We start from the raw sequence: 17,649 nt of genomic DNA on the forward strand, positions 1-17,649 counted from the left end.
ATTAAAGACCTTCTCCTTGTGTGCTTGCTGAAAATGCTGAAACTTTAAAAAGTGATAAAATTGGTGATTTAGAGATATAATTTAAGTTTTCAACACAATTGGCATAAACATGAAACTGACTGTCGCATTGTTTTCACTCGGGTACAACGTCATTTTTTTGAGACTCTATAAATTAAAACTATCAGGCATAAAACAGAATGTTTTGTCCTCATACTGAGTCAAATGAGGTTAAGTTAGCACTAAATGCAAACTACATTAATCCTACATAACTTTAACGGAAGAATTTTCTTTTTTTTTGAAATGTAGTAAACTCATAATACGCGTTTTGGTATGCCGAGATCATGATTTTGAGTGGTATTGGCAAAAAGTGTTTGTCAAAAATTGGCGTATAGGCTTGATTATACTCATTAGCGAAATAAAGCATCTCAAGATTTTGAATTAGAAATACCTTTTTCCACTTCTTTAAAAATTGAAAATTTATAGAAGCTGAAATGTAGCAATGTTTCTACAAAAAAGTGAAAGTAAAGTAAGGAGGAAAGTAGTTTTCTTGGTGCGCGTAGTTGGTCGAGAACGATGAAGCAGGTTCAAAGTTCTGCAGTCCTGAGCTGACCAGGAGGTTTTGACTTAATATTTAGTTCAACTTATGCTATTGTTAAATTTTTCTTTGTGGATTTTCACATATTTTCGTTGACAAAAATTTCTTGTGGTATTTGAAAGCAAAAATGAGAACCTAACCAACAACTCAGGCCAATTGACAAAAAAATCGTAGTGTTTCAGCGAAAGTGGAATATTTTCTCAGATGTGCACAAAACAGCTGATCATCATTGAGTGATTCATACGTTACCATAACAAAGATCATACATTCATGAGAAAGAGCAATGAGAAGAAGAATTAACATGATCTATGTACATAAGTTTACCTCTCCAAAGGCATTTATAACGTTTTTTGTCACTGCAAAGTTATCAATTATCAATGGTGTTCACAATCAGCGCCTTTTGTCCACAAGATTGGTTTTTGAAGAAATCAATACTTCTGATTGCATCTTTCTTTCCCATAAACAAGTTCGCAAAGTACAGTTCTCGCATTAAGATTTGTGAATGTCAAAGATTTTTTCACAAATTCAAGTCTGCACCATATTCTCTAGCTCATCAGACTTGATGTCTTACATTTTTGTCATAACTTTTTTTACTTTTCATAAATTTGCGATAGCATACCTTTTGAAAATTTTCTTCCTCTTTTGCGCTTTACCAGATCAAAAGGCCTTTTTACGGATGAAACTACAGAAAACTTTTTGGGCTCTTTGATTTGTTTCTGAAATTTAGAATACCATATCATGCAGCACCATTAGACTTGTCTTCTGAATGCCATTTCACGCTTGTTTCCATACTTCATATCAAAACTGTCACCTGTTGGAATCCCCTCGGCTTCTAACCAGAGGTCACGAGCCTCCACTAAAAATATGCTTTCAGGACAATGCCTTCCTGGGTCGAGAAATTTTCTGTAAATTGCGTAAGAGATCCGTGGAAATGCGCTGAACTTTCAAAAAAATTCAGCGCATAAACCTTGAATAATAATGCGCTGAAAAGTGTTGAACAGTTGTATGATATCCGCTAAAATCCGCTGCATTTTCAAAATGCGTTTCCTGTTTAATTTCAGAGCTTGTCAGCGTTTTTAGGAGCATTTCTTACAAAAATGTTAGTTATTATTATACGATCAATTTAAGTGAATAGAAATACTGTGCAAAAAAACTTTCATAATAATACGCTGGTATCCGTTGAAACTGTCTAACCCGGGTCGAGAAAATTTGTGTAAGAAATGCGCTGAAATGCGCTGATTTTTCAAAAAGTTAAGCGCAAAATCCTTACATAAAAATGCGCTGAAATATGCTGAAGTGCACTGAAACTTTGCAAGAAACGCGCTGAAAACCGCTCAGTTTTCAAAAATATCTATCACTGAGAATCAAACCTTGCTCTCCGGTGCCGCAGCCTGCACCCAATCCACTGCGCCAAAGATTCCTGAACATCATTCTATTTAATTTAATTTTATATTAATAGAAAAATTAAGAAGAAATGCGCTGAAATTATGTAAGAAATGCGCTGAAAATTCAGCGCATTTTTCATTTATTTTCAGAGTTTTTCAGCGCATTTTTAAAGAAAAAGATAATCGTTTTATAAGGAAAACTAAATGGTTCGAAATGGAGGAAATGTTGTCAAAAAGCGTTTATATCCGCTAAATAATTTTAAGAAATGCGCTGAAATTTGACTACATTTCTTACAAAGTTTCAGCGCATTTCAGCGCAAAATTATGTAAGATTTCTGCGCTGAAAATTTTAAAAAATCAGCGCGTTTCAGTTCATTTCTTACATAATTTTGGCACATTCAGCGCACTCTTACAAAATAACGCGCTGAAACGGTGCTGACATCTCGACCCGGGAACTAAAACTTTGTAAAAAAAGCGCAAAAAAATTTGTTAAAATTTATTAAGGAAGTGTGCTGACAATGCGTTGAGTTTATGTGAGAGATGCGTTGAAATTTCTCTGCAAATTTCAAATTTCGTCGGATTATAAAAATTTCAGCACATTTCCTATATAATTTTAACGCAATCAGTGTGTTTCGTACAAACAAATGCGCTGAAACGGTGCTGACATCTCGACCCGGGTTAAGACGCTGGTTCCATTTTCTTAGAGTTGCATCCTTTAATTCACCTTTGCATTGGGTTCAGATGGTATCGATTGACTTGATGTCTAGCTGTTCGTTGCCTACCAATGTGGAGAAAATTTTTTTTTTTTAAACTTGAGGGTGAATTACGCTTCCACGTATCTGTGTCCTAACTTTTGGGTTACTTTAATGGGGTTTTCTGGTGAAGGTCACTCAATTGGCACCAGACTGAACCCTTCCAGTTTTGAAAGCACCATTTTTTTTATTCCGACCCCTCTTGACAATTTTGGCCGATCGATATATTCATCGTAGAGAGTTGAGACTGGTATCATTAGAAACCTTGACCAGCGTAGAATATGGAATTGAAAAGAATTTTTTGATTTTCGTTTTTTACAGGGAATTATCGAGGTTTAATCTTTTGACAAAATAGAGTGAATTCCATTGATTTTATTTTAATTTACCGTAATTTTTGACTAAAATTTCGCAAATTATGCTAGAATATATTAAATTTTTTAAAGAAAGTGTTGTTGATTTTGTTTTTAAAGACAAAAAAATAATCGGTTGTGTTTTAAATATAGGTTTTTGTCATTAAACTTGCTAAATAATTCAAAATTAAGACTTTTTCATCAAAAACAGCACAAAATAAATTTCTTTAGTCCATTTTGATTAAATTTGCTGGAAGTACATACCCAAACACCAAAAAGGATGGGGCTAAAAGGGGGCTATTCCTACTTCAACTTGCGTTGCGAGTGCTCCGTAATCAAAACTTTGCCCTTTTTTGCTAACTTTTTTCGTTGATTATCAAAAAAACGCAGCATTTGTTTTTGATTTTTTCACTAACAAAATATCTATATCTATAACTTTTCAAAAATTTAGTGTTCTTAAAGAATGAACAGCATTAGCAGAGCTAGCTTTGGACCAATCTTGGAATGTTGCAGTCCAAAAATAATTCAGATTGTAAATAGTTGGTCTTTTTATTTTTTAAAAAAAGCTCGATCTTTTTTATATAATAATTAAATAACAGAACGTTTCAAATTAAAGCTCACTAGAGATAGGTCCTAATTGTTTTCTAATTAGCTCCAAACAGTTGTATCTAGTTGAATATTTGATGGCTGATGGTCGTTTTGACTTTTAAAAATGTTTGGTTTTTAAATAAATATTCGATTATTGAACTTTGCCTCCACTTTTCTTGTAGCTTAGTGTCAGCAATCAAAGAAAGCTTCTTCTTTCTAATGTATTTAAAATCAACCGTTATTGCGGTTTTACATCTTAAATTATAGTTGATTATAGGCTTTGATGCTACTAGATTCAGGTAATTGCCCATTTTTCACGTTTTCTAGTTTTGTCACATTATCACGTTATTGACAGTTCATATATCACATTATTGGCGTTCAAATAAAGGAACAACCAATAACATTAACGTTTTAAGGTTATGGACTCTCGTTTTAGGTGTTTGACAATACTTTCTTGAAGAATTTAATTGAATTTTTTCTTTTTGTCTTTAATTGCCGTTCTTATTTTTTCCTTCAGTCGTATGAAATTCCCTGTACAATGACTTGGTTTCACTGGCTTTTCATAAAAAAATGGATGTGTCGATATTTTGATTTTAATAGACAGCTGATGGTTTTCATGACTTTGTAAACAAATTTTTTCCAAAAAAAGAAAAACACTATTTAACTTCGCAATGTTATTCCTATTATTGTATGTTTGTCTCGTAATTACACAGTCTCGTTAATTACTGGCAAAACAAGAAAATATTGTGGTCAGGAGGAAAAGTCAAAGGGATTGGTGTCACAAAATCTAAAGTTTTGAAAGATTTGGTTACGAGTCTACTGGCTTCGACACGGGTTTTTCACAAAAAAAATCAATTAATTTTGGTTTTTGTCATATTTTACGTTCTCTTTGTAGACGTAACATATATTCTGGATAATTGCAGTATCATGGGCTTCTTTTGTATAAAAAACGAACCTATTTAATTGTTTGTTTTTGTAATTAATGGTTTTCATGTCTTTCGATATAATTTTTTTTCGAAAAAAAAACAGGTATTATTTAATTATGCCTTTTTTCTTATTTGTCTACCTGTTATCCGGTTTCATTAATGAGAGGCCATATATTGTCGGTGTTCGAAAAAGGTGCAATCAAACATATTTTGAAGGCCAAAGTATGGCTTTACGGTTTCCAAAGTTTTTTCGGGTATATTTTAACTGACTTTTTTTGGTTGTTGTCTATTTGTTGTTCGTTTTGTAACAGCATAAAAATTGAATAGCGACAGTTCATAACTTCAATCTTTAGAAACCCTGGTAATTGTAAATCTTTGCGATATTTTGGTTGAATCCTAATGGTTTTCATTACTTTGAAGTTATTTGTTTAAAAAAAAATAAGCGAATTTTTCAAGTTTCGTGTTTTTATTCTTTATTGTCTATCTGTTACCAAGCCTTTTTATGGACAGGTCCCATATCTTTTCTGGTGAATTACAAGTTACTTTGTTTAGTTTCAGTTTTATCTGACGCTCTTTTGATTTTGTTTTTAAGTTTTGTTTTTTAGAACGGACATAAATTTTTTGATGTAATTAATGTTTGTTGTTGTTGTTTTATTTTGCTGTTCTTCTTGACTCGCTTTCTTAACATTGGCATATCTCGTAAATCTAATGCATCATTTTCTACTACACTGAGTTATTTGCTTTGGAGGCTATCTTTTCGTTCATACACCAATTTTTTTTGAAAAATTTTTGAGATTTTTGGGTTTTCTTTCTGTTCCTCATTTCGTAGACAATTATGCCAAAATTGTGGATGAGCGGGGTCGGAACCTTGTGTGCAATCGCACATTACCGAGCCTCCTTGTCTGTGTTTATTAGACAATTTTCCTGCACTCTAGCAAACCTTCAAATGCAAAATTCCAGGATTTAACTTTAGGAGAGACTTTTTGTTGTTCCCTTATCTATGTGTTATCTATGCGCGAGTTTTTGAAATTAACAAAACCCCGAAGAAGATGAAACGCCATATATTTAAATAGAGAACTCTTTTTCACCTCTCCAGTATCGTTTTTAACTGTCCTCGTCGTTACGACGTCCCAAATTTCAATGTTCCCATCAGCGCCCTTCACACGTTTAGTTGCAACATTATCCCCTCTGTAATTCTAATTAGTTGTCCTCCATGCGAAAATTGATTGTTAATTTTTCTAATCCGATTGCCAGGAGTTAGGAGCATTGCATGTTTGTCAAGCATTTTTCAACTATGAAGGTCTCAGAATATGCAAATTATACTGGGAACCACTTGTGTCGTTCAAGAAACCACTTGTGTTGTCAAGAATCCTCAATATTTTTATCGTCTTATTCCATTTATCAAGAATGGGGCAAAAAAACCCAGCCTTACTAAAGCCAAAGATGACAATTTTTGTCACCAGATCCGTTATGACTGTTCATCAAGAACCTCCTGAAGCGTCAATGGCTAAAATGTTAATGTGTACGCGAGCTCTCGAGAGATTCTATAATTACAAACCTTGAATTGAATTGACACTCTAAGCCATTTTTATTACGTTTAAAGAAGTGTTAAATGATCTCTAGAACGAACAAAACATCACAAAGGAAATACCTTCGAACACTGATGGAGACGGCATAATTTATTGGAACCATAAAATCATTGATGGAGTCACGATGAGAGCAGCTCTGCAGATTCATCTTGGGATAAGAATCCTAAGATTTCCACAAGAATGACACTCGAACTCTGCAGGGATTTTAGCCAAATTTTCTGCTTTTTCTTTTTTGCGGTGTCATTAGAACCCTGATAGCTCCAACGGACAGAAGTTTTTTCTCTCGTTCAAATCTCGGTTAGTTTATATTCAGCGATATCTTGGCTCTCTGTCAACAATTATGATTTAGAATTCCTTCTATACACATAATACGTTTCGCTCAAAATTTTTCTGCGTCAGGGGAGCGTTTTTGGCCCATGTTATTGCCCACACTGATGTAGAGATCTTGGGAAGGTTGACAACAAGTTAGTTAAGGGAGGGGGCCTTATAATGCAACTATTTTTAAAGGTGCAGAACATTGAGCCATTGAATTTTGCCATTGTTGCGATGAAAAAATATTTCGATATCAGTTTGTTTTTTGCTACTTTTGATGGAAAACAGCTGGAGCTCAAATTTAGTAAAAACAGACTAAACTTGGACTGGACTATATCACAGTGGCTCATGTTCAACGTTTTTTGTGCCATAATATTCAGCAATTAAAGCCGGATTTTATACAATGACCGGTAGATCCAACCATAGATCAAGACCCGGTTGTTTTTGCATCGCGTATAGTCACAAAATTTTGTCGAATACAGATTTCGCAGTTTTCATACCGTTTGTCGACAAACTTCCTCATTAAACGAATTATTTGATTCTTCAATCTAATTATTGTTCCAAAATTTACCCATTTTGCAACATGATTTGTTAGTCTGGAAGTTCCCGGTAACCCAGATCTAAGTTTACGTGATTTGGAAATCCCTAAGCTTTTTATATCAACATCCGTATCTTCTGAGAAAGTAATTTTACACTATTTTAAGTTTTCAGTTTAAAAAATAAAATGGTGTCGTTCAGCCGGATAAAGATTGAAATGATAGGACGTTATGAAGACGTAGTTGCCTCGAGTAGTTTGTTATTTTGCTGCCAGTAAGCCACTTTATGACTTTTCTTCATTAAAAGTTGTTCTGAAATTGTCAGAAAAGAATCCAAGCTTTATAAGGAGATGAAAAGAGAAACTTCCTCTCTCTCAGTAGAAAAAAATGTGGTTGATTAGTTTTGTCAATCTTTGGTCTGTGTGAATTTTCCAAGCTAATTCTTTTCCGGACGATGCTCCTAGATTTTTCAGATGGGCTGGCTCGCCTAATGTCTATTGCATTAATTAAAATAGTGGTTCAACATGTATACTGTTAATATAATTTAATATTTTTTCGATAGTTCCAGGTGAGGCACATTGTGACAAATTTACAAATGAATGAAAAGTTGTGATATCTTCAGAAAGACAATAACGGTGATAACCGCACAAGACCTCTTTCATTTTGTCAAACCTACTGGAGGATGATTATTCTAATGACATTGATGTATAGAACTTGAGTTCTGTCAAAAATGGCTTTTCGTTTTTTGATGAGTAAAGTGATTTCAGTAGTTCATTCAGCATGTTTCTATGTTCAATTATAGTGAGCCATGACGGCAGTCGGTGAAAAGCAACCTACGAAGGAGTGAGAAGTTACTCAGGTTGTGTAAATGATTGAACAAATGATGAGTTTTGCTTTTCATGTTTTGCGCAGCTTCCTCTTTCGACTATTCGGTTCCAAAGCACTGAAGTTTTGAAGCATACCGTTGTATCTAGCATGCTGAACTTTCTAAAATTGTTTTTTGTTTTTTAAATTAGGTTAGCTTCTTATCCAACGCAGCGAGTATCCAACGTCTTGTCCAATTTAGGAATTAGCTCTTCACTCGACTCACTTTTCATCGAACTGATAAATTGAGGATTATGTTTTGAATTTTAACCAGACATTCTACTGTTAAGGGAAATGCTCGACTTGAGCTATCAAAAACTTCTTCAAAAGAAATTTTACTTTGCACTCAGATAACATTCTTCATAGAACATGACCTAGAAAATCTTTGTCAGAGAATATTGAAAACTATAGCTAGTCAAAAGCGAGTCTCATCAAGTTTTTCAATGGTTGGGGTTTTGTGGCGGCATTTGAGGTTAAACTGATTCCAATTTGCCCATGGGTAATTTAGGTTACCGAATAGAACAGGTGGTTTGCTTTTTGTAACCACCTTCTCTTTTTAATTTTTCAGCATCTTCTCTTTTTAATTTTGGTCAAGTGTTATTATATATTTTTTTTAATTTTGGAGGAATATAGAAAAACAGAACTACTTATTCTGTAATAAGCAGCAATTATTTGACGGCAGGGCTGGCATCCGTTAGAAGAATATCCAGTTAATCTGATAAAGAATAGTCTTTTACGGCAAAAAGGAGGTCGATGACCTTGACCATTTAAACGCATGTAACTGCTCGATCTAATTAATTTATAAGCAGATAACAGTACTTTTGTTGAATTCAAACATTAATTTAGCCTAATCTCGTCAGCACAAACTCCTTACAAATTACGTATTAGTACATTTTGTTCTCTTTTCGAAGTTCACGAAACTTCTGTTGTTTATTTGCAAATGTTCAGAAAGCCTAGTCGTAAAATTCAGTATTTCTCGTTTCCGACTTTAATGGATTTTTTGAAGCCATCATTAGAGAGCTCAACTAATTTTCGCAAATCAGGACGAAACAGATAAATATTATTCCAGACAATTTACTTTTAGCAAAACTGGTCAAACCACATTTTTTCTAATTGATTTATCCTTTCTTTGAAACTCAATTAGTTTATATTACAGATTTAGAGTTAGTTACGTCATCAACATTACCAAAAATGGATGTCTAAAAGTTTTGGACGTCTAAGAAACGATTAAACAATTTTTTTGCCTATAGTTCATGAATTACCCTTTTTTTATTCTTCCGACAATTTAAATATATTAAAATACATTATTTCAATCTCGAAAATCACTTGAAAAAACCAATTTTCTTAGTTTAGTGTATCTATTTGAGCTGAAAGTATACCTATCGAACCAACAGTCAGAAAACTTGTTTGGAATTGCTATATGGCCTATATAGTGAACTTATATTTCTGATGTTTCTTGTGTACGAGTATTAGGAAACATTTATGAACAAATAAAACAATTTCCCTGATATTGATTATTGGTTACAAAAACACTTTAAAGGATTGCAAAAAAATCAATTGTTAGTTAGCACTTTTCAGTATATCAAAAATAAAAAATGCATTTCTTATAATTGAATTAATTAAGTTTAACAAATTTTTCAAAAATCTGGCGAAACTACAATTTCAGAAGACTCTTAAAGTCAGCCGCAGTGCAACTAGATTTTTTGAGCTGAAGATGAATTTGGCCGCAGCTTTAGTGTGTTCGCTTCCAGCAAATTCAACGAAAGTGGGTTAAAAATCATACTTGGTCCCATTTTTGAAAAAAAATTCTGAATTTGGAAAACTTAGCATAATTATTAGCCAAAAATCTCAGATTGAACAATTCAGACACCCCCTTTTTCTTTAAAGATAAGATCAATATCTCTACCGTTAACAATTTCAACATCCTTTAGCAGAATTAACAAGAATTTGGTCAAAAATACGGAAAATCTGAAAAAAAAGCAACGGAATATCGTCTACTATTCACAAAAATTAAAACTTCGATAACAACCTAAAAAGACCGGAAATCGAAAAAATCTTTTAATTCCACATTCTACGCTGCACGGGCTGTTTAATAATACCACTCACAACTCTCTACGATGATTATATCGATCGGCCAAAATTGTCTGAACAAAAAACCCAGTTGAGTATATGGTTCCTCCATCCAGTTGATCTGATAATAAGAGTCTTTTACAGCAATAAGGAAGTGTGTGACTTTGGCAGTTTAAACGCATATAACTGCTCGATCAAAATTTTTTTCTTGTTTTTTTTTCGCAAATCCGGCCAAAACATAATTTTGTTGTTTATTCGATTGCACTTTTCTGTGAAATTAAATTGGCAGTTGATGGTACAGATTAAAAGTTAGCTATGTAATCAATTTTTTGCAAAATTGGATCTCTAAAAGTTATGGACGCCTAAGAAACGATTAAATAATTTTTATGCCTATAGTTGATGAATTACCCTTTTTTTTCAGGCAATTTAAATATATTAAAATACATTATTTCAGTCTCAAAATTCACTCGAAAAAAAAAACAATTTTCTTAGTTTAGTGTATCTATTTGAGCTGAAACTTTACCAATCAAACCAGCTGTCAGAAAATTTGTTTGGAATTGCTAGATGGCCTCAATTGTGAATTTATTTTTCTGATAAATCATGTGTAAGAGTAATAGGAAACAAATTTGATAACAAGAAAAACCATAAGCGGTAAAATTGTATATGAAAAATTGTATATAAACAAAAATTGTATATGAAGACCGTATAAAATTGAATCAAAGGATTAAACCAGACAAGCTTAGATATATGAATTTTAAACGAGCCGTTTTTTAGTTGAAATTATTCTGAACGATAAAAATAATGGAACATAATGCATTTGTTTATGACATAAAGCTATCAAAGTAGCAAAAGTCAGTAATTAAGCTGACAATTGAAAAATATTCCGGACAAAATTAATATCTTTTTACTCAAAAAGTTTGAAGAACACGAAAAAATAGGGTTTAGGAATGTTAATGAAACAGACAACTTACTCACTCTAAAAAATTTTCTGCCCTCGTTTGAATAACTTCATCGAGGCATTTTCTGTAGAAAATTCATCCGGCTTTCCGAAAATGGAGCTAATTTAGTTTTTTAGTAAAGTTTGGGAAGACGTACAAATATGGAATCTCCACTAAAATTGCTGAAATAACTTTGCACTTGGATGTCAAGAGATTATATAATTATACATTCAAGGGCTTCAAAAAAACGTTTTTCCGCTTTGATAGAGTGTCGTAGAAACAATACGTGTCATTGGTGCAAAAGCGTATAAAATTGAACCCTATAAATTGGCGTTTATATCACTCAAAGCATGACCAAAGATAAGGGCTGTATAGCTTCTGCCCAAAATTCGGCTCAATCCTATGGGCAGCTATTATGGATGAATGTACCTTGATGCAACTTCATAACTTTCATTCAAGAAATTTAATATGTGTCAAATAGTTACGCCCGAAGGGCTGAAAAAATGGGTAATAAAAATTGGTTCACACTTGTTAGTCAGCGTACATAACGGTCGAAGCACAATGCTCACATGTCGCCCAACTGGACGGGCGGGCTTCATATTTGCCCTCCTCGTAATTGCACCCCCTTCCCAAATCTCCCACCCCCTCCTTTTCCCAACTATCTCGCCTTATCTAATCCCCACTTGCTTTCATCTGTGGCCGTCTACTCCCTTTGTTGTGTATAGGAATGGAAGGCACGCTGATGGAATTAAGAAGAAGGCGCCATTGTGATTCCCACTAGAGACCCTGCAGCACTACAAGCTCAACCTCTACTCCTTCGCGACCCGAATTTCTTCCTCTCTTTTTTCAGTGCAGTCAATTTGTTTTATGCGCAGTCATACAGATATATATTTAAAAATAAGTTTTCTACGGACTTGACTGTCACCAAAAACTATTTACATTATCTATGTAGTATATTAAAGTCAATCCTACTACTTAACAACATACGTGTTGAACAATATTCCATTCGTTTTCCATCAGGTGAAGAGGAATAATTTTTGTTGTTTTTTTCTAATACAAACAGCAAATGGTCAACTTCAATAGAAAATTACACTGCCATCAAAGCTTCCCTTTCATTACTGTTAAATAGACTAATTCCATTTTTTTCCTTTATAGTCGCCTTATAAAATTTGACTACAGGTAAGTGGACTACACTGAGACAAAAACTTTCCGCAACTTGACTCACTTAAGGTTGTAATCGGGGACAAAACATAAAATTTTTGGTGCTTCAAAGAAATAAATAATTCGGTAATTAGAGTAACAATAGCCGCACCCATCGGGGAAATGTTTTTTTTTGCATTACAGCTCTTGAGAACCGCAAGAATAATAAAAAGTAAACTAGAAGTTGAAAAAGTTGAAAAAATAAAATCTACCAGTTAAAAAATAATTATTTTTTTATGTGTGTCTATTGATCTTGAATTTTTTAATGAAAGACACTTCTTTTCTGGTTGGATTAATCAATAACAGTGTTTTGAGAAAGTAAGAAATTGAAAAGGAAAAACGGTTTTGTGTAAAAAAGCCAAAACATTGCATCTGAAAGAAGGTACTTCGATCAAAACTAAATCATTTCTCTTCATCATTTTTTTCTAATAATGTAAAGGAAAACCAAAACTGCAGAAAACCGGTATATCTTTCGACTGATTTTGGAAACGCAACAAAAAAAAATCAGCGCCAACTCAACTATCGAGAGCTCAACTCTTAGCTTCAACATCACTCTTTTGAGTCGCTCTGCTGACCACATCCATCAAAGATTTCCCACGGTCCAGTACGACTTATATAAGCTACAATACTTATCACTTTGTGTCGAACTAAAGCCAATCTGATGCAGTGTAGATTGATGATTGTTTGTTGTTTCTTCTTGTATGCCTGACTTCTTTTAAAAGATCAGAATGCAGACAGTGCTTCCCATCCATATCTGGTTGAGCGAGAAAAGTACTCTTCTCTTTTACTGATGCAGCTTGAGTGCGTCATTTAACAATCAATTGCTAAGCGTGTGGGATGTAAACAATTGTAATTAGAGTTTTACACATTTGACGATCTTTTCAAAATAAGAATATGTGTTGGGTTATGGGTTTTCACAAGCGGAATGAAGAGCGTTTTTAACTAAGTAGAAAAATTAGATTCTCATAATGAGAGAATAACAAGAATGGCAAATTACAGTAGAAATTAGAGATTTACAGGAGCGATCTGATTATTAGATCAAGATGGTGGTTTGATTTGAGGATGAAAAAAGGCTCAAAAATTAGCTGTATATATACTCATTATCTGTAACGGCTGCTCTCCTTGTGTTTCACAAAGAAAGTTTTACACCGCCCAGTTCGTTCTGAGTGGTTACAAAATCTGTCCGGATACTTCGTTTATGCAGTTCGCTTTTGTAACTGTATATCCGCTCTGCTGTACTCACCGTTGCATTAACTATTTTAGTTCGTAACTATTCGCTGATCTTATTTTTTTCAACTATCAATTTGAACTGGATTGCTACAGATCACACAATACGGGATCTCTTTATGTATACCAGTTCAATCCGATAGAAAAAACAAATCGAAGACAAAGATATATGTCTAAGACCTGTTTGTGCAAAAATATTTAAATTTAAACTTAAGTTGGCTTTTGCTGTTTGTACTCACAAGTTGAGAATACCAGAAGTTGGGGTTGTAACAGTTGAATTTCAGCTCCAATAATTCGTTGATGCAAGACACAGTAACAGAATTTACTGCTCAAGAATAATATTTTGAATACAAGACACAGTAACAATTTACTGCTCAGGAATATTTCTAGTTCAAGACACAGTAACACGTTATTTACTGCTCAAGACAATTTTTTTGCAATATTTTACTGAGTTATACTTTCAGCCGATTTCTGCGGCTACTACGTTGAGTTCTGTGTGTTACTTTTTGTTATTTCCCCCTTTTTCTCCTTTTTTCTCACGTGACAAACTGTAACTAGAACTAGAACTATAACTATACTTATTAAATGACTAAGACATCAGAAAGTGTTTTGTTTCTATTTTCCCCAACTACGCAAGCTTGTTAATCCTTAAGCTCAGCTCCAACATCGCCGGCCCTGTTTTCCTTCGTGAAAACATCATCGTCACTTGGTAGTACTGGAGCGAGCTTCACTACGGGCCTCTTGTAGTATCCATCTTTTGTTCGGATTTTCGCTGATCGAATCACTCCGTCGGAACCTTCAAACGTTTCGGTTATTCGGCCCAGATTGTATTATCCACGTTTGTCACTGTCTTCCACTAACCACACAAGATCACCCTGATGAAGACTTCTGTCCGTTGTGGTCTGCCATTTCTTACGACTGTTCAACATTGGCAAGTACTCTTTACGGAATCTGTCCCAGATGAGGTCTGCGTAAGCTTGCGTTTGTCGGAAGAGCTTTCTATGATCAACAAATTGCTCTGCACCTGATAGATACGGTAAACAAAGGTTCTTGTTGCCAAGTAGGAAGTGGTTTGGAGTAATAGCTTCTAAATCGGTAGCATCAGAACTGACTTGTGTCAGCGGTCTAGCATTCAGCGTCTGTTCAACAAGACACATCGTGGTTGACAGAACATCCTCCGTGACTGATCGATTGCCCAGCACTGCGTACATTGCCTTCTTGCAACTCCTAACCAGTCTTTCCCACACTCCCCCAAAGTGTGGTGCTGCAGGTGGGTTGAACTTCCATCTGATACCTTGTTGAATCAGATGTTCTTCAATTCGCACCCTGTTCCATGCTGCTATATACTCTGCCAGTTCTTTTTCAGCTCCAACGAAGTTTGTCCCGTTATCGCTAATCATTTTGACCGGTTTGCCTCTTCGTGCAGTGAATCGCATAATTGCGTTCAGACAACAATCAGTGTCTAGTTTTGGTACAACCTCTATATGTACCGCACGTACAGTAAGGCATGTGAATAGACAGCACCAACGCTTTTCGTTTCTTCGACCAATCTTTACTGTGAATGGTCCGAAATAGTCTACGCCCACATTCGAGAACACTGTTGATGCGACTAATCGTTCTTCAGGTAGTTCTGCCATTACGGGTGCCTTTGTTTGGGCTCTTCCCTTTCGACATTTAATGCATTTGTTTTTGATCGATCTCAAAGCATTTCGTATGCCTAGGATCCAGAATTTCTGCTGAACTATGTTTCTGACACGTTCAGTACCTTCGTGATGACTATTCCTATGTTCATTTCGCAAAAATAATTCAACTACATGGTGCTTCCAATGTGACAGTATTGGATGCTTCGTTTCGAAGCTCAATTCACTTTTACCTATTCTGCCTTGAGCACGAATAAGTCCTTGCTGGTCTATGAATGGTGAAAACTGGAGGATTTTGCTGTTTTTTGGAATTTCCCTTTCAGCCTTGAGAGATTTCATCTCTTCAGTAAACTGTTCTTGCTGCAGTAGTCTGAAGATGCTTGCTTGTGCATCCTCTCTTTCTTCAACACTTAGTGTTTTTGTCGCCGGTTTGTGTTTTTTGAATACACGCTGTATGTATGCCATTGTTTTTACTAGTCGATTGTAATTGCTGAATCGTTCCCACTGAATCAGCGGCTTCTTCTCTTCAACCTTAGCTGAGAAGACCATTTCGTCGTTTTGTTCGTCTGAAGCAAATGTTAAATTCAACTGTTCAGGCCATTCGTTCTCTCGTTGCTTCAACCAGGCCGGCCCAGTGAGCCATTCACTTCTCTTAAGTTCGTCAACATTGATCGCTCGTGTCCCGATGTCAGCTGGATTGTTAATACCACTCACATGATTCCACTGTGAAACATTAGTTGTATCCAAAATCTCAGCCACTCTGTTTGCAACAAACACCTGTTGCTTACGGTGGGAGCTATGAATCCATTGCAGAACAGTAGTGGAGTCTGTCCAAAAGTTACAACTGTGAATCTTCGATTCGTCTTCCTTCACTATCTGCTCTTTAAGTCTCACCGCCATCACTGCTGCTTGTAGTTCCAAGCGTGGTATGGAAAGGTGTCGCATCGGTGCGACTCGGCACTTCCCGATTACAAATGCTAAGTCTGCTGAGTATTCTTTGGGTTTTGAACGTAGGTATGCCACAGCGCACATTGTGTCTTCAGATGCGTCGGCAAACACATGAAGTTCCCATTTGTCCTTGGCTGTGCTGAAGTATCTTCTATCAATGCTGGTTTCTGCTACTTCTGGAAGCTGCGCCTTCCACTTCAGAAACTCTTCTTCTTCGTTAAGTTCTACTGAGTTGTCCCAATGTTGTCCATTTTTGCTCCAGATGCTCTTCAGGAGTCGTCTCATATGGACACTGAATGGTGCAAACAGTCCAAGAGGATCAAACACTGAAGAAACTAGAGATAAGATCTTCCTTTGGGTGATTGGGGTCTCAACTTCTTTGCTTGTACCTCTACAAACCTGTAGACTATCATCGGTAATCGTCCACTGAAGCCCAAGCACCGATGACCCTTCCTGGCTGGGTTCTACTTCAACCTGCTTTGTTTTGTTGATTGATCTTAAGTCCTCTGGGATTGCGTTGGTTACCACGTCGCTGTTGGTGATCCACTTCTTCAGTTCAAATCCAGGTTTTGAGAGAAGAGGTTGCAGTTGTTTGAAAACTTTGATTGCTTCTTCAGGTGTTTCGACTGACTTGATGAAATCGTCCATGTAGAAGTTGTTTTCGATTGCTTTTGCTGCAATAGGGAACTCGTCCTCGTTATCAATCGCTACTCGCTTCAGAGCGTAGTTGGCACATGTTGGTGAACTCTTTGCTCCGAAAACATGACGCTGATACTCGCAAATTTGCACAGGTTCGTTCATTGTTGGTCGCCACAGGAATCTCAAGCAGCTTTTATCCCGTTCAGGAACTTGCACTTGCAGAATCATTGATTCAATATCTGCGGTTAGGGCAATTGGTCCTTCTCGAAATCTGAATATGGTTCCGATCAATCCGTGTAGTAGATCGGGTCCGGCTAAAAGCTTGTCATTTAGGCATACATCCTTGTGTTTTGCTGCAGCGTTGCAAACACGGCGAACTTTACCCGGTTTGTTGGGGTTTAGTACTGGATGGTGTGGCAAATACCATTCTCTTCCAAAAGTGCCTTTGACTTCCGATTTACCAAGGATCTTCACATCTTCCCTTTTCAACATCTGTATCAATTGACTGCTGATACAATTCTTTTAACTTTGGGTCTCGTTGGAATCTTCGTTCCAGTGAGTAGAGCTGACCAAGGGCTGAGCCGTAGTTGTTTGGAAGACTGGGTTCTGGTTCATTCCAGAGCATGCCCACTTCGTACTGCTCGCCTGTAAACTTTGTAGTGCTCTCTAGAAACTTCTGAGCTTGTTGCTCTTTCTTTGATTGACTTACAACATTTATTTTGGAAGCATAAGTTTCTATGTCCCACCATGATTGGATATTTTCTGCCACTTTCACATCTTCTGTGAAGGCAAAATGACAAACATTTTGACTTTTCTTGCCTGTCATGGGACCACTGACTACCCATCCTAATTCTGTTAAGACGGCGAAAGGCTCACTTCGTGTTCCAATCTTATAGTCCAATGGACGTTGAATTTCGTAGGCATCTTGTCCAAGTATGAGGCCTACTTCCATCAGGTTGAATGTTCTGTTAGTGAGAACGTTCAGGTGTCTGAATTTGTTCTTCAGTTCCTTGTAGTCATATGTTGTGTTTCCCAACGAGATTGATGGGTGTGCAAACGCTTCAATTGAATGCACCTTTGAATGTAGTCC

General features: G+C 35.8%; 2 protein-coding genes across 2 annotated transcripts in view; one reads left to right on the forward strand and one right to left on the reverse strand.

Annotated features, from left to right (window-relative positions):
- Positions 1-17,649, reverse strand: part of LOC142334636 (E3 ubiquitin-protein ligase AMFR-like) — a 172,188-nt gene that overhangs the window by 116,204 nt on the left and 38,335 nt on the right. The gene's annotated exons all lie outside the window — the stretch shown is intronic.
- The window catches only part of LOC142334637 (synaptic vesicle 2-related protein-like), a 53,256-nt gene continuing 47,160 nt past the window's right edge, over positions 11,554-17,649 (forward strand). The window contains exon 1 of the mRNA XM_075382832.1: positions 11,554-12,084. The gene's annotated coding sequence lies outside the window, so the exon portion shown is untranslated. The remainder of the gene's footprint in view (positions 12,085-17,649) is intronic.

The sequence above is a fragment of the Convolutriloba macropyga genome, chromosome 2, assembly GCF_964194025.1.
Source record: "Convolutriloba macropyga chromosome 2, txConMacr16.3, whole genome shotgun sequence".
NCBI lineage: Eukaryota > Metazoa > Xenacoelomorpha > Acoela > Convolutidae > Convolutriloba > Convolutriloba macropyga.